General features: G+C 45.2%; 1 protein-coding gene across 2 annotated transcripts in view; it reads right to left on the bottom strand.

Annotated features, from left to right (window-relative positions):
- znf438 (zinc finger protein 438) overlaps positions 1-15,451 on the bottom strand; it is a 41,744-nt gene extending 26,293 nt beyond the window's left edge. Inside the window, exon 1 of one of the 2 annotated variants that reach the window (XM_080020565.1) lies at positions 15,382-15,451. The gene's annotated coding sequence lies outside the window, so the exon portion shown is untranslated. Of the gene's footprint in view, positions 1-15,337 lie in introns of both variants that reach the window. The other variant, XM_080020566.1, reaches the window with a different exon arrangement.
- Between the last annotated feature and the right edge of the window lie 2,594 nt (positions 15,452-18,045).

The raw sequence follows: 18,045 nt of genomic DNA, 5'->3' as shown, positions 1-18,045 counted from the left end.
CCGCAGCTGAAATATGTACGGCCAACGCGTTATCATCAAGCCCTTCTGATGTTGCCGCCAAGTCTTTAACTCACCGTTACATTGGCCTCTGCTCCTTTTTAACCGATGTCCCCCATGTGACACAAGACGGGGATAATAAATAGGATGCCGAGCGGATTAATTTACACACACACACACACACACACACACACACACACACACACACACACACACACACACACACACACACACACACACACACACACACACACACACACACACACACACACACACACACACACTTTCCTATTGAGGGCCATTCTGAACATAAAGACAATTGAGACTCCTTCTCCATGCACAGATTCTGATCTTAATTACTTTGTTAATTAGCTACGATTCACAGGGAGCCTCGCCTAGGATCCACAAAGCTCCCTCTCCTCCCCTTTATATAAAATTTAAAAAAAAATTAAAAAAAAAAAAAAAAAAAAAAAAAAAAAAAGCACCCAAAGGCGATTGCTTATGGCACCGATTTGCAAGTCCGCCTTTGCTGAAGGTGGGATTTATTTGTAGTTTTTTTTCTCTCCCCCTTTTCCCTTTTTGAACTCAAATGTCAGCAAACCCCAAGCGGCCCCGGCTCTCCGATTCCACCGCAAAGGGAAAGCCGAGCACAGCATCCTCTCCCACAGCCTACTTACATTGCAAGGACGCATTCCGCAGATTTATGTTTATCGTTTTCCAATGAAAGATGGCGCGGCCGCTTGGAGAGGCAACATCCTGCATGGTCTTCTGCCCGCGTGATAAATATGGCGCCCCCGAACGCTCTGCCCCAACCTGGCGGGTCGATGGACCATTTAGCTAATCAAAGGAGAAGCGCTATAGCAGGAAGAGAAAAGCGGACGGTCGTCAGCGACAGCGGGAGTAGTAGGCGTTTAATAAATGCACTCCTTCAATTCCTGGACCAAAATATCAATGTGCCGCATGCGTTGAACATGAATCCGACCTGCAGTGCAGAATGCAATTAGAGATCAAGGTGGACAATGCCATTAGGAGCCCATATACACATGTATAGAAGCATACATCAAGGGCTGCAGGTATCGGAAGATTCCACTTTACATCCTTTGAGATCTAACGTTTCCTTAGCATTCAGGCAAAAGGACTAAAGACAAATTTCATATTGGAAAGAACAAGAAACCTCAGTTTATTGACCATTTTCTATATAGAGCAAAATAAAATTTGCTGAGACAGACAGACGGACAGACACACATCTTGTTCCAATGGCACCTGTCAATAGGCAGCAGGTGAACAATGACAATGGAAGAAGGTGGCCTGGTCTGATGAATCATGTTTTCTTTTACATCGTATGGATGGTTGTGTGTGTGTGTGTGTGTGTGTGTCGTTTCCCTGGGAAAGAGATGGCACCAGGATGCACTATAAGAAGAAGACAAGCCGGTGGAGGCGGAGTGATGCTCTGGGCAATGTTCTTCTGGGAAACCTTGGGTCCTGGTATTCACGAGAATGTTACTTTGACACGTAGCACCTACCTAAACATTGTTGCAGACCAAGTACACCCCTTCATGGCAACGTGTTCCCTGGCGGCAGTGGCCCTTTTCAGGAGGATAATGGGCCCTGCCACTGCGTAAAAAAAAATGTTCAGGAATGGTTTGAGGAACGTGACAAAGACTTGGCCTCCACATTCCCTAGATCTCAATCCAATCGAGCATCCGTGGGTTTTTGTTGAAACAACAAGCCCAATCCATGGAGACCCCACCTCGCAACGTCTCGCTGCCAGAAACCACAGGACACCTTCAGAGGTCTTGTGGAGTCCATGGCGGCACGTGGGGGACCTACACAATATTAGGCAGGTGGTTTTAATGTTCTGGCTGATCGGTGTGTGTGTGTTTCTATCTATCAAGTTTTGTTTATTTATTTATTCATATATATTATTTGTATTTTTTTATTTGACTTTTTATATTTTCCCCTACAAGGTGGCGAATAGGCGGTTCACATTTCTACTTTTAGACCTGGGGACAAGCAACCGCCCTCAATGACCCTGTTCTGAATGCATGTATGCAAATGTAGCCTTTCGTAAGGAGAAACTATTTGGACAAATGTAAAATATTTTCGCATTTCAGGCCTTTCAATACAATTTCAGGGTTTGATGTTTTTTTTGTTTGTTTTGTTGTTTAACAGCCCCTGCATACTGATGATGTATACACGCACGAACACCAACAGCCTAGATTGGTAGTATTAAAGCAGGCGGTGCAAGTTATTTGGCCAAATAAGGTGAGTAAGGTGTGTTGGGGTGGAAGCTGGCTTGAGAAACAGAAACAGCCTTGCATTGGGGGAAAAAAAAAAAAAGAGAAAAAAGGCAACGTCCAGCTGAGGCAGCTGCTTGCCATTACAGCATCCAGCCCCCACCCGGCTCTGTGGCAGGAAATAAGCAATCATTTAGTACTGACAGGTACATGCAGAACCTCACTATTGCTGCTCTGAAACCATCCAAATAATGGATTACAGCAGTTTAGCATTAACCCTAAGCCTCACATGCATCTATGCCAAGGTTAGTCAGTTTTATACCTCGATGGGTGTGAAGCTACATTTTTCCCCCATAGGAGTACCAGTTGTGTTATTACTTTACTTGTATTATCATTCAAGAGCGATATCACCTATTATTTCTACCTGCAGGGAGGACATTTTCCGACACCGGGAAAGGTGTTATATTGGTTAACCCTACGATCACACACGGGCGACACGTGCCAGCGACCACATAAACAAACCAAAAAATATGGGGAGTGCGATGCGAATGTGAAAAGACTGACATCCTAGGATGTGTCCGCCTTAATGCACTGCCGGGTCGGGGCGTGGCACGGCGGGCGGCGAGGAACATAGTTGCGCCATCCGCCAGCGCTGTTGATCTTGCTTTCGGAGACAATAAAAAGGCGGCAGGGCATGACTTCGGTATCACTAGGCGTATCCATCGAGCGCTTTGTGTCTCCGGGAGGGTGGAAAAACAAACACAGCTGGAATTTTACAACTTAAAAAATGTGTCCAAAAACCGTGTCTGGATTTAGCTATAATTACATTGGGGCGAGACGGATTTTAGGTCGGTATGTATGAAGGGAAAAAAAAAACAACAAGTCTTCATTTGCTGAAATACAATAACTAAAAACAAATACAGCGGATGAAATTTTAGGATGAGTCGTTCAATTATGAAAGCAGAATTTGTCAATCACACAAGGGACTAAATAAATAATGGAAACATTCTAATAGACAGCGCAAATGACATGTCCGTTTCCCTACTCAATGTTTTATGGGCAAAAAGTAGGCTAAAAAGGCTTAGTTCAGGCATTGTTTTTCAGCTCTTGGGGCCAAGATGTGAGACATTGGTAAGACTGGCCTAATTCTAGCTGGCTCACTCTTCAGGGCATAAGAAAATAAAGGCGAAAAAAAAAAAAAAACATCACGTCAACCCAACCCTTAACCTAGATATTCTAAATTCATTGTGATTCTCTTGGCAACCAAATTTAATCAAACATTAGCACGGCAAATGAAAGATGTGCTGGGGGTAGCAAACGGTGAGATAAAGTACCGACGGCCACGCGGCGATTTAATTCAGCAGTCAGCTCCGCTGTTTTTTCTGCGGCAGACCTTTTGGGCCCTCGGGCTCAGCAGAACCGTTTCTTCCCCGACAAACAACTGTGTTCCGCGAGGCCAAATGTCTCATTACCGCAAAACAAATGGGGAGATGAGCGCCGTACAAGGTACTCTGCCCGCAACATTACGTCTCGTCCAATTACAAAGGATTAGCCGGGGCCCCTCTCATGGGCCAGCCCGAGTACTGACATGCTACCTCGCGATGCGGCGGACAACTGTAGGTCAGCGCTCAGTAAATTACAAGGGAGCTGGAAGCGTCTTGGCTGAGAGGAAATGAGTGCACAAAAGGGGCTTAATAGGAAAGGATGCTGCGTCGCCTATAGAATGTTGCACCTTTTGAAAAAGGAACGGCGCTGGCCTGACAGATACGGGCCCTCCATGGCCGTCCCCTCTCCCTGGCTCTCGCTGCGCGTTTATTGGACCTAGTAGATACCTCCGTTCCTCTGGAGATTCATGAGTTTCGCTCAGCATCCATTAATCAAGCAATAAAGCCCAGCCCAGTAAAGTTCCTGCAGCGTCATGAATTGGCTTGGCCCATCGGACCACTAACATCCCATCTCTCAGGACGGGCACTGCAGGGCCGAGGCCATCCTTAACGGCAGCGGCAAGACCCTCTCCCGCTGCCCGCATCACTCACTTTTACGAGGAAAGGGTGGCGTGCGGTTTAACAAGACGTTTTACTCGTCGAGTGAGCCCACGTTACATAACCATAAAGCGATGAGGTCCACAAATCAGCACCTGACTTGTGACGCACGTCAGGGTTGGGCTTGTTGTGATGTCCACAGGCCTGCTAAAATATATATATATATATATATATATATATATATATATATATATATATATATATATATATATATATATATATATATATATATATATATATATATATATATTAAAAAGAAAAAAACATTGGTGTTTCTCGCTGTTAAACAGGATAAAATAACAAAGCAAGTTCCAGCCGCAAAGCCATTAGGCGAGAGGGGTTCCAAGATAACCTTCCTTTCCATTGGCTACAGCCTGAAGGAGCTGCCTACAGACGAGGTTGTGCTCCAGACCACATGTCTCTCTGCAGCGGTGCATGAAAACACAGCTCCAAGGCTCCAGCCAGCCTAGATGTTCACCGTTCACCCAACTGGCTCTTTTTTTTCTGGGGTAGACTGCGGCGCTGCTGGAGCGGCTCCACGGACCAGGGGCGTCTGTGGTCGTACTGCCCTGCATGCTGGAGTGCAGGGGCACTCCAGCATGCAGGGCGGGCAGGCAGGCGGGCTCCGCTACGCCTGACACGGAGCACCCGCGCTGGGGGAATGACTGAGTAATGGCTGGGTAACCTGATCCAAGGATGGGAGGGAGCAAATCTGATGCCTAAATCATAGCTGTGGGATAACAGGGAGTGCGTGTGCACATATTGATATAGAGGTACACGGAGAAAGGAACGAAAGGAGTCAGCCAGTGGGTGAAGAAAAGAAACACCAAATTTGGATCCTGGGGTGGGAACGGAGGGGCGGCAGGGCAAACTGAATGCTTGGGAAAGAGGCCAAATGACAGGGGATGAAAGTGAGGGCCTGTCCCGCTGCCTTTTTCATGCACGTGCCGCACCCATCGCTGTGGTGGGAGGTCCCTCCGAGGAATGACGACGCGTGGGCTTGGGTTTCAGATTCACCAGCCCAGAGTCAGATGGGACCAAACAAGCACAGGCCTCAAAGTGAGTTGTATTTTCCAGAACAAACTGCTGGTAATAACATACAAACCTTTTCCTTTAAATCTTTTTTTAAAAACGGGCTTCATGTTGAAGGCAGTTCTGCAGCCACGTAACTTATAGCAGACGTGTCATTTGGGTCGAGGTTTTCTACCTTGACTCTAGATCCAGATTTTGTTTTTCCATCATCCTTTGTGTTTGCGAGGATTCAGGGATAGACCCGGCAGCTCATACGGTCACCATAGCAGGAGCACAACTGATACTGCTCCATCAAAGGTTTATCGTTTCATCGCCATGTGGCATACTGAGATTTACCATACTGTTACCGTAACCCAATCAGGCCTCAACAGTCCTGTCTCTGTCAGCGCAAAAATTGATCGTCGCATGATGTATCTTCACCCTCACAAATGAACAGCGTGCGGAGGAGGCGCGGGGACAACAAAACGCCGGCAACACAAAACACACGACCGAGAACTATGCCAACACCTGAAGCACAAATGTATAATTATACACCTTAGCTCCAGTAGTCTACCGAAGCTATAACAGACAGTCACCGAGCTTCACATGTAATTTTCATTAACTTAACTTTTCTTGGAAACAGGCATGATTCCGGACGGACTAACAATTTGCCGGGGAAATGTTCGCCAGACTATTACTGAACCACATCCCTTTCCATCCACAATATGGTCCCCATTCATTATTCAGACCTCAGATGCACTTCCCTTGTTCTCCTCCTCTCTCCTCTTGACAAGATGCCTTTCTGCCACACTCAACAGACCGAACATGTCAGCTGCTTACGATTTAGGTAGAAAGCAGGGAAAAAATAAAAGTCGACAACAGCGGCGTTTCGAGCAACTGGGACTACAGCAAGGAGTGGCCTCGTTCTGTTGCTGACCCGAGTGGGTCATCCTAAAAAGCGACATAAGGGGTTAACGCTTGACTTGTCGTGGAACCAATGAATGAAAGTATCAATAGATTTCCGCAGACAAAGATAGAGTGGGGTCTAGTGTGTAGAGGTGGGGCCGATCCGGTATCGGCTGCCGATACTGACGTCATTCACGGAGAAAGATATAGGACTGACATCATGAGAATTCAACTGAGCAAATAATTAACCTGTAAAGCGCAATGTGTGCCTGGGTACCGGCGGTTGGAGTTCTACGTCATGATTCTGACATATATAATATGCGCCCGCCACGGAGGGACCGGGAGCTGTAGTTCTATAACCGCAGCGCCACACTGAACGGAACCACCGGATGGGGATTAAAAACCTCACAGATACATCCTTCGGGGCTCGCCGGTTGCGTCCGGTTATAAACCAAAACAATCCTACAGCAATGTCACCGCCATATTGGAACGGGCGTGACCGGCACGTAAACAAATACAAGCAAAGCTGTGGATTTTCTGGATTAAAAAAATAATAATTTAAAAAAAAAAAGCACTTTTAAGTTTCTCAATCAAATTCAATGAGTCATTTTCATATTCGAGGGTTTATGATCTACGTGGAGGACAAAAACAAAAGTTTTGAAAAAAAGCCTTTTTTTTCCTACTCCATGACTGTTCCAATATGGCAGCGACGTTGGCGTACGATCCAAAGGTCCAGGTCTCGATCCTTTTAGTTTGTTTTTTTTTTCCCCCCAAATATTCCCTCTGAAAACCTACATCTGTTTGCATGTGAAGGTAAAAGTTTGTGAAGCCTACTTGACATACAGTTCAAATACATTTCTTTGGAATACATTTCAATTGAAGGGATTTTTGTATATTTGTTGCTCTTCAGATAAGAAGTGCTGTGTGGTTTACTACGGCCTCATGTAACCTTACACATAATACCAAAAACAACAATAGTAATAATTTAAAAAAGAGCCCTGGTATCGGAATCTGTATCGTATCAGCACATATGTATCGGAATCAAATAACCGAAAAACAGTGGAACGGTGCATCTCCGGCAGTGTGGTCGTGCATCGTCACGACAGGCTGGAAAAATGAAGACTCGCTGAATTTTCTCAGAAACATCATGACGCATCGTGTAGTTAACAGCATGCTTTTGCCTGAAAATTCTGTGATGCAAGTCTGCTTATCACGGGGTCACCAGGGCATCGAGGTGGAAAATTAACGCCGGCCACCGGACAGACGACGGAAGATTTCGCCAGCGACCGTTAAATCTGCCCAACCCATCGGGGCCCTGCAGTGGGTGAATTCTCACCAATTTTTTTACTCCCAATATAACGAGCAAATTGTGTGTGCTTGTTATCCCGACCCCTACAAATGGAGCCCTGCAGCTGCTGTGACAACCATATGTCTGACAACCAAGTCTTGCCATCTTTCCAGGGCTGCCACGAAGGAAATCACCACGACACAGACGTCAACGAGACATGGTTGATGAGAATACCCATTTCAAAACCCCCTCTGCCATCGATCGGCAAGATGGCAGAACATTTTCCGATTACGTCTTGATGGGCCAATGAGAAGGCTAATGTGGACCAGCTCTATTGCGCGGTCCAGCTGGTCTCGCTTTGCCAGAACTCCCTCCCGCAGGAGAAAAGGGTCTGGCTTCGACATGGCACAAGTCAGGGATTTAAGTTCTGTATTTAGTGAACCGATTAGAATCGTCAAGGGCGGGCCTAACTTAAAATAGGGTCGGGGTAGAAAGTGTTATTGCGGAAAACTTTGCGTACGGCGGTTCGAGGGCCCCTGTCACACGATGTTCGCGAGTAAAGCCCATGACAAAATCATGGATGAAACACCACAAAATAAATGTGTCTGCATATTGAGTATGTGATACGAGTTCTAAAATGAGGAAACACCGGAATTGCCGCTGGAATTTAGCAGCCAAGGGGAGGCTTATCTCCACCATTCACATCCTTTTAGTCAGACAGTGGTTTTACTGCCAATTTTTGGTTTTGGTTTCTAGGCTTATTATTGCCATCATTTGTTCAGGTCTAATGTACATTCATCTTCCTGATTCACTATTTATTCCACAATTTTTGTATAGGACCGTATATCAAATTTTTGGACACAGCCTTTTTATTTTTCTGGTCTTTTTCTTTTTTTTTTGTTTACATCTTATCTTTATCTATTTTCCAAATTTTCCATATATTGCCTTTTTCATCAATTTTTTATTTTTTATTGCATATTATTTTGTCTTATCGTGTTGATGTGAGCTGCTGGGACACTGCAATTTCCCATCGGGCATGAATACAGTATCTATCCATCCATCCATCAGTCAAGCTAACAACTATCACAGCCATGGGGAGGCGTGAATACGCATCGCACAGTGTACTACAAGATGTAAGGTTTCCAATTCAGTCTTTGTTACCTCGCAGGACTGCTTTACATTCTACGCATTTGAAAGTCTCAGCAAAAACATGACTATCAACGGAAGACCACTCGTTTGTTAGATACTGCATGATTCTTTCAACGAAAATAACTACCACGGCGAAACCAACTACATGCAAGCTGTGAGAAGCGTCAGAAAATAAACCAGTAAGAGGTGTCCAGATTTTTAAAAACATGGAACGTTTTCATGTGTTTTTTACATGTGTTCGATTCACACATGTAAAAATATATTTATGATGACCTTATTTCTAATTCCTCATTGAAATGGTATCCATGCGCATTTCGTAAGCTTCTATCGGTCTTATCCTGTTGTAATGCACACTGACTGACCAAAATAATAAGTAAAAACGACTGCTCGACTTGAAGAATCTCAGTCGGCTGACTCGTCGACTTTCAGGGGACAGCCCTAAAAGGAAGGTTGATAAAGGTTTGGAATTAACGTTGCATACGTGGCTGAGCAGTTCATTCCTTCCCCCGTCCACGTCACAACACCCCAACACACCAACTGTGGCGTTGTTTAGTTATTACCGAGCAGCGTAGGTAAAACGCTGAAGCGAGGGGTCTTTAGTGCAGGCCGGTGAGCGGCAACTGAGTGGCCCTAATGCACATACTTTTTCCTTCCCCCGAGAAGATATGGTGATATGATCTTGGTTACTTATTGGGGACAGGAAATGTTAGGCAAGCATCGGAGTTTCCTCTGCACACTTCCACCCCTCCTCATCCAGCCACATGTGAAACCACACGAGGAGGGCTGGCTCGCCAAAGTAAATGCTCCAGTCTCTCCAACGGTATGACTTCAGCGCCGGGCGCCAGGTTTACATCAACCACACTGCCGTTAATTTTGAGATTCTATCACCTGCCCTTACATTACCTTAGTAATCAGCGTCAGCGCCGTAGCTTAAATGGACAATGCGCAACTTTTGCACTTTTGCTCTGTGTAAATGATCAACGAGGGAAGAAATGAGCGTCATAGACATATATATACATAGACGGCACATCGACTGCTTCGGCTCATTGCTGCGATACGTCAACATCTCCGCCACATTGGATGGGGCGAAACCGGCCTGTAAACAAATACAAGTAAATGGGGGGAGCTGCGGGGTTTTCGGGATAAAAAGCACAGTAAACATTTCTAAACCGATTTCAACGAGTGTTTTTTATATTCACGGGTTTATGATCTGCCTGGAGGAGATCACTCCACCGTCCGCCATCTCCGCTCATGGTTGTGCGTTGGTTGACACTTCCTGTGACGCACTGCCGTAAATCCATCATTATCCCGGGAAGTTGGTACCCAGAGGCATTTCCAATGCATAGTGATATGGAAGGCTATAGATAACCAAGCGAGACGCTGATGGTGTCATTATTCTACAGCCATTATACTGTGCAATCAACATTAACTTCATAATGACAAGTAAAACAAAACAAAAAAGTCGGCTATTGCTCCTTTAAAGACCAGGACATTTGGCAGTACATTTCTACTGCTCAGAGTAAATAACATGTCAGAGTCAAATTATAGAAAGGGGGGGGGGGGGGGGGATGGAGGGTGGAGTAGTAAAGGGTAGCCGTTTTCACACCCAACAGTTCTGGGGACTCCCTGAGGGGAACTAGGAATTGGGGAGGCCCCACGAGAACTAGATACCGTCATGAGCTTTTTTTTTTTTTTTGGTTGTATTCGCACTGCACCACAACTCTGAGGAGACGTCATCCAACGAGGTTTCAGCACGGGCTCCCGTGTTCCGGGTTGTATTTACTCCGTAACTTTCACTTATTTCACCTTTTCAGTCCAATAAAATCGGTTGCTGAACAAATTTGAGACGAGAAATAAGCAGACCAATTGCTGGATCTTCACTCATATTAGGTCCACAAGACGTCATTCAAAAGTTTGTTCCGACTTTCGTAAGGCACTGGCTCGCATCAGGACGGTGCAAGAGCATTACGGGGTGCACGGTAATTCATTCAATTAACGGAAAATGAAATAAATACATCTACAATAAAAATACAATTTTTATTGGGTTTTATTTATATATATATATTTTTTTTTTATTACCGTTGAGGGCTGTCCTCAGTGCGGCGGGGGTGAGGGCCCGTGGACTTACGTCCAAACCAATTACCGTGCACTTACGTCACTGGTGTTCCTCTTGTGCCAGTTAGTCCCTGCACTGGAGTGGGAGCTATAAAAAAAAAAAAAAAACAACGTCCCTCCAAACGGAGTTCTAAGAACCACGACCGTTCCTAGCTCCTGCAGTGGAGACACAAAAAATAAAAAGGGAAGGTTCCTCCAAAAATTCTGAGAACTATGAAAAGGTTCCTGTAGTGCGAAAACACCGAGTATTGACCCCCGCATGAGGTTGGATCTGACACCACATGATTTTGCGACATAAAATATTGTTTGGTATAAGCAGCCTAAATGCACAAAAGCACCACAATGTGAAGCAGTTACACAACACACAAAAAGGTGGTGGTGCATTCGTCGAGCACCCTAAATAGTGGAAATGGTAACACCCCAAATGCGCGCACACACACACACACACACACACACACACACACACACACACACACACACACACACACACACACACACACACACACACACACACACACACACACACACACACACACACACACACACACACACACCCCTTGATGTTGCAGGATGAAAGAGAGAGCTAAAGACTATCTTTCGCACCATCTCCCAATGTCTGGCAACGTCAAGACGATTATTATCATATTAAACGGAAACCAGCAACTCCCACCATGGCCCAACACCGCCTCAAGAGAAACATAACCCTTGTGTAGCTCCTACTCAAACCAGGACAAGAAATGGGACGTCACTTGACCGGCACGGTGTTCCCGTGAACTTTTGATGTGGCGCTTTACTGAGAAACAATTACCAGGTTTTGAACTGCCAAAGTATTAATAAACAGACATTTACGTCAGAACGGTTCTTTTTGAGCTGCGACCACAGAGTGTTGCGAAGGTACTTCCACTGAATCAATTGCACAACGGGTGAGTAATTCATAAACCTTAGAGCTCCCCTCCCGTCTTTCACAGCTAACTATCAGCACCGGCAGCAAATTCTCTCTCACAGGATCTCATTTGGCCCCTACGAAAATGTACGAATGTGAAAAACTCTCGGGTGTTGGGAGCTGCTTCCGCCTCGCGATTCATGTTCGCCAAATCCACGGCTGGCCCCTTGCCAGCAGACTACCTTAAAGTGATGCATACGATCCGCGCTCGACATATTTAGACAGATTATTGGCACCGGGCCGCCCGAGAGCATCATTTACAGGGAGGCGGTGTATAAAAATAAATAAAAAACATATAATAATACACAGTGAGTGGGCCGATTGTGACTCTAAACGTCCCTTATCTAGTCGGAGAAAAGGCCCTGAATGCGCGCGCACACGCACACACACACACACACACACACACACACACACACTTCAACTGAGCGTCTCAGAGGTTAACAGGGATTTCAACCGGGAATCTCCCAAATGTGAAAGCGTACGAGAGTGGAGCAGGGAATGCTTGGGTAACTTCCCCTGGAAACAGACAGAGAGGTTAGAAGCTATTCTCCCCTCGCCACAAGAGGAAGAAGAGAGAGAAGAAGAAGAAGAAGAAAAAAAAAAAAAAAAAAAAAAGCACCTTCTCTGCAACAAAAACCTGGACGAGTCATAAATCCCGTCGTCTGGAAAGAAAAACGGAGACTCCGGGACGCGCGGCGACCGCAGAGACAAACCGAGGTGGTTCCAGTTCCTTTAAGAGCGGCCTTGGAGGGGAGGGGGAGTTTCCCCCGTCGCACGCCTCCAGGAGTCATCTGCGATTCATCGCAAACGCCACGGGAACACGAGAAAGTTGACCGGCACCAGTGTCGAAAAATAAAAACGTGACGGTTTAGTAACACCCGGGTAAAAGTTGGTCATGTGACCGGTCCGGCGTAGATGACATGAGATCCTTCCTTTATAAACAGGGAATAGCTCCACAGGCTCTTCATAATAGCAGCTTTAGAATAAGTGCTAAAAAAAATAGTGCCAGGTTCCAGATTCACATTCACAAAACTCGCTATAGTCAAAGCAGTGACTGGGGCATTCGCTGGGGCTGCCACTAAAAGTCCCCGCCAAGTGAATTGAGCGATTTGTTTCTAAAAACACATTCGACATGTTAGTAAGTCATTGCTGAACACATGTGAAAAGACTGAACGAGGTAGTACTGGATGGTGGGGTTCCCCCCGGGGCCACACCAGAGGCGACACGCCTCGGCTCTATTTTTCCGGGCTGCGTGCGTAAACTGGAGCGTAGACGGAGGTCCGTTCAAAAGATGTATTTATATTATGTTTTATCGCCATGCCTGGTATGCATCGACCGCATACGGATAAAAATCGCTGATGTGCGGTCCTGACGTGGATTTCCTTCCCCCCCCGCAACAATGTCACTTACATAAATAAAATATTATCATTACAGTGTGAATATATATATATATATATATATATATATATATATATATATATATATATATATATATATATATAAACGCCCGGGAACAGACTTTAGATTTGACTTCATACCTGGCAGGTTATTCTGGATTTCCCTGTTTCATATTTCAGTTGTGTTTGCGTTATTTCAGTCAGGCACCTGGCCGGCCAGCTGAACTTGTGTTTGCGGTATTTCAGTCAGGCACCTCCTTCTGACGCTATGTAAACACCACGTCAGAAACGGAGCATCGGTGGTGAAATAAGCTAAGCTAAGCTACGCTAAGGGCCCAGAGTTTGGGATAAAACACCGTTTTGGGGAAAAAAACACCTGCAGTAGAGGGCGTCGCCAGGGAGACGTTGAACTCATGCAGACGCCCGGAGCAAAAAAAAATTAAATAACCGTCCCGTTGCTTTGACCCTGCGGGGTTTGGCTACGTTAGCATTAGCTGCATGCTAGCAGGCCGCGGAGCCCCGAACTGGACTGTGGGAGGAGCCAGCAGGGGGGCAACCGGAGAGCGGGGGGAGTCCCGCAGCCGGACAGCGACGCTTTGAGGTGGAAAACGAAACGCACAGGACCTGGTTTAGCACAAAAATTTAAGCATGGAAGTGACTCGGACGTAAACGTTTAACACGATTGGCTGCGGTTTCAGCGTCGTCGGTGGACACGCTCCCAGCGTCTCGGAACCCCCACGATTTTGAAACCCAATTTTATATATTTGGCGATTTTTTATAATTGCTCAAATTTGGCTGGGTGGTTAATGACCCCTTTTTCTGTGGTGTGGCAAACTCGGAACACGTTTACTTTTGCTTTACAGAGACTTCAATGGCCGCTCCTTACTTTTATTTCAATTCAATAACCAAACCGAAATGATTAAAGGACTGTAATAGTTCATACGCACTACGCAGGGCGAGTTTATACATTCAACGAGAAAACGGAAATGATGAATAAATACTGTGACGTTCTAACCCTTCTAAGCAATTGTTAAAGGAAGTGATGCTCTCATGCACTAACCGGGTCGTCAATGAGAGTATGTGCCCACACACAGGCAAATACGCAGAGGTATCATAAGTCTTCAAATATAATGAATAACGCCAATATACGGACATAAAGTAATGCATTTGCCGCCTAAATAATAAATCCCGTAACGTATCAACCCGACGCTTTCCCGGAGTGAAAATGGATGTGACCCTGAGGACATCTTCTGCAACAGCGTCTGGGAGAGAGTGAGTTGTTGACGCGAGGGTTCCTTGTTCTTTTGTTTTTTGGTCTTAATTTTTTTTATTTTCTATCAATTTTTAGTTTCGGTGCACGCTGCAAATTTTTTTACACGATCCCGTAACTTTTTTTCCAAGAGAATTATGGAACTCGCTCCCAGCAGACATCAATGATGAGCAAGTTCAGTTATTTCCATTGAGTGGCAGCTAAAAAACATCTCTTTTTCTTTTTTTGACTTTTATTAACGTTAGTCAGAAAAAAAATTGTGTACATTTTTGTTTATAACTATCAATTTCTTTCCATTTTTCCTTGACGCACATGCTGTGTTTAGTTGTTTGGAATTATTATTATTATCTTTGGACGTTTAACTTGGTGCACTTTGGATTTTACACCACTTTGTGTTTTTATTGTATTTCAACGTTTTCCTCTCCGCGAAGCACTTGCAGCCGCATCGCCTGTATGAACCGTGCAAAATAAGGCTCATTATCATTCATTTCTCTTATTTGTTTGATTTTCTGATACATCTATCTACCCATCCCTCAACTAACCCCCGCCCGTGGCCTCAGAGGACCTGGCGAGGACCGGGAGAGGGAACGGTGTAAATAACATGGCACTTCGGTGCAGGGAATCCTGGCGGAGTGACGTACGTGGCGAGTGCGGCGGCGGCGGCGGCGGCGGCTGCTGCGAACCCCGGGGCCTGTCGTGCAAGTGTCTGTGACACATTTCCGCCCCCCCCGGCCGTCGCCCCCGACGCACGCACCGACGACCCACGCTCCGCGACGCGTGTCAGTTCAACTCTGAACGCGCGTCCGCAGAGAGCAGAGGTCCCCATTGGAGAGCTGCCGTCACGGCGCTGCAGACGAGCCGCGGGTTCCCTGCGCGTTGTTAGTGGATTTAAAAAAACAAAAAACATGAAAACAAACAAAAAAAAAAAAAAAAAAGAAGCCGAAGTCGATCGAAACGACGCCGACCTGCCGTCGATACTCACCGGCCTCGGCGGTCTGCGGGGCGGCGGGGGGGGGGGGAGTTTACCTTCACGCGGCGCGGCAGCTCATAGTTCACGGAAATATTTTGATCAAACGTTCGATCTCCATAACTGTTTCTCTGCGGCCATTTTGAGCTGAACCATCAACTTGGCAGTAAAGGGGGGGGGGGGGGGCGGGGTACGATGGCGTTTCCGTCGGTCCGACTTGCATCGTCAGAGGCTTAATAGGAAATTATAAACGGATGAACATTACCGCATTTTATCTGCGGGGAGATTTATTGTATCCGTAAGCCGTGGAATACGGGTCGACGGTCGACATCTTCTCCGTGCGCCTACGGTTGCCCGCAATGGTGTGCTCCGGTTCGTTTGGTCAAATGTAGCCAATCAGCGTCTGAGAAACGTGTCCCTCCAAAGTGACCCAGTGCCTCTGATATGACAGCGTCGCATCTGTTTGTTTATTTGGGGAATTTTTAGACACAATCTTCTTTTCTAGTTTTCTTAGAAATATGATCATTATTATTATTATTATTATTATTATAAAAATATATATTATCAAACAATAAACCTAACAGTAAGCTGTAACCTAACTTAACGTAAAAATAAAGGAAAAACAATCAAATATTTTAGAAATTATCATGACGATTAACATTTGAAAAGACCTGAAAAATCATGTCCAAAAATGTAACACTGACGCAGAAATATGAATGCACAATAAACCTGACATTAAATACCACACTTCAAACAGTGTACAAAATGTCGACAATAAGCCTATACGCCAAAACCGAAATATACGACGACGATGATGATGATGATGATGATGATGATGCTAATAACAAGAGATAATCTTATTCATATCAAGAATGATATTATAATTCAGGAGAATAATATTATAATACTCGTTAATATTGGGGTCATGGAACAAATTAGATAGACCGTGCTCAAACACACACATTTTTCTGCTGGTGTTTAATGCTGAGTTCTTAACACTGCGTGCATTGAAGCATGGGAGTTACCTGGGGCCACACATGTCCTTTTCTGTTAACCACTGTCACATGCCACAGTCTATAGCATCTGACTGGTGGTGTTGTGATGTGATGTGCTTATCATTATGTGTATGTGAATATATATGCAATATAATATACTATAAATGTTATACATAATGTATATAATATAATTCATATAATATATCATATAATAATATGTGTTTTATATTTATACTATATATATATATATGTATATATATATATGTATATATGTATATATATATATATATATATATATATATATATACACACACACACACACACACAAAAAGTTAGCGATATTCGGCTTTCGGGTGAAATTTCAGGATGAACCTAAAATGCACTATAACCTTTACAGGTGAACTTAATTTGACCTTCTCTAAACTTTTGAATGCACATGTCCAGCTGTTCAATGTTTCAGTACTTTTTGCGCAACTTGCTGTTCTGTTCACAAGGAGCTGAACGGCAAAATTCACAAGAGGTGTTTGATCCATGATTCGACCAATACATTTCCTGGTTCAATTAGAATTGGTATTTAACAGTCCTCTTCATCATGCTGTTCACATTTTGACATCATGAGACCAATACGACACCTAACAACTGATCAACAGTACCTCGCCATTGCGAGGCTTCAAACAGGATGTTCTCAGAGGGAAGTGGCCACTGAGCTTAGAGTGTCACAGAGAGTCATCAGCAGGATGCAACAGAGATACAGAGACACTGGAAGAGTCACAGAAAGGCATAGAAGTGGACGTCCTTTGGCCACATCCCACACTGATGAGCGCTTCATTGTGAACAGTGCTCTGCGCAACCAGATGATGAATGCCACTCAACTCCAGGCACATTTAAGGGAGGTGAGAGGCACCCAAGTGTCACGTCAGACCATTCGAAACCGTTTCCATCAGCGTGGTCTGCGTGCTAGACAACCTGCAAGGGTACCTGACCACCCACCAGGCACAGGCATCATCGTCTTGCACGGGCGTCTTGCACGGGGAGCATTGACGCTGGACGACGGACCAGTGGCCTCAGTGCTGTTCTCTGATGAAAGTCGATTCACGTTGAGCAGAAATGATGACCGCCAACGATGTTGGAGACGTCAAGGAGGGCGCTATGCATCAGCCACTGTTGTCACCAGACGAGCCTTTGGTGGTGGTGGTGTTACAGTGTGGGCAGGTGTGCCTAGTCAATACAGAACTGCCCTACACTTTGTGAATGGTACAGTGACAAGCCCATACTACCTGAATAACATCATTAATCCAGTCATTGTGCCCCTGCATGAACAACACAGGCCTCATTTCATCTTCATGGACGACAATGCTCCAGCTCAATGAGGTCACATCATTAGGGAACGGCTGCTGGAGACTGGGGCACCTCAAATGGAGTGGCCTGCACTTTCTCCAGACCTGAATCCCATAGATTTTCTATGGCTATCAGCTGAGTCGCTGTGTAAAGGCTCGTAACTCTGTACCCCAGAACCTCAGTGACCTGAGGGCCGCCCTTCAAGAAGAGTGGGGTGCCATGCCTCAGCAGACATTAGTCGACTTGTGAACAACATGAGACGTGGTTGTCAAGCTGTACTTGATGCTCAAGGGCACATGACAAGTTATTGAGACATTGACATTTTTTGTTGTGGTAAACCCAACGCTGTTGTTGGCTTTTGTTTCAATAAATTGTTTGAGATGAGGAAAT

This window comes from Zeus faber, assembly GCF_960531495.2.
Source record: "Zeus faber genome assembly, chromosome: 19".
In the NCBI taxonomy this organism is placed as follows: domain Eukaryota; kingdom Metazoa; phylum Chordata; class Actinopteri; order Zeiformes; family Zeidae; genus Zeus; species Zeus faber.
Note: the sequence above shows the minus strand (reverse complement) of the source record. Positions and strands in the feature narration are given on the sequence as shown.